Below are 640 nucleotides of genomic sequence, written 5' to 3'. Positions count from 1 at the left end.
CAAGGGGGGGGAGATTTTCTTTGGTGTAACTTTTATTATGTTATGTTGCATTCATTGCCATTGTGTGTAAAGTTGGAAGTGTTGGACTAATGATTTCATGCAGGACAATCCACACATCATGCAGGACAATCCACACAACCTGGGTGTCTTGTCTAAACATGTTAATCTGCTTAGTATCCAGATGTGGTACTGTGAATGGCAAGAATATAACAAATACAAGCAAAAATTATAAAACAGTATTAACAAAATATATCTGTACACCTATCTCCACAGTCAAAGAACACTTTAAATCTTAAATAATTTACACAATTCCTTATCTTCTCACTTGATTTCTTTATTAAAGAAACTCATGACACACGAATATATGCCTTGGCCAACAAGTCACAAGTCACATTCTTCGTAACCCCCTAGTTGCAGGTTCATGAAAGAGAATGTTATGTTTCAACCATGAAGTGAGCCAAACTCGCAAAGAACCACATGGCTGGCTCTCTCACCCAAGGGGGTAGGGAGAGGCTCATCTGACAGAAAATGTATTGCTTAAATAGGAGTTTTGTCACTCAAACAGTCTTCAAACTAAAAGTTAATGTTTTCTTGTTTCTTTTACAATAAAAATAAATTTGAGACAAAGCAAGAGTGAGTC

This window comes from Penaeus monodon, chromosome 29, assembly GCF_015228065.2.
Source record: "Penaeus monodon isolate SGIC_2016 chromosome 29, NSTDA_Pmon_1, whole genome shotgun sequence".
NCBI lineage: Eukaryota > Metazoa > Arthropoda > Malacostraca > Decapoda > Penaeidae > Penaeus > Penaeus monodon.
Note: the sequence above shows the minus strand (reverse complement) of the source record.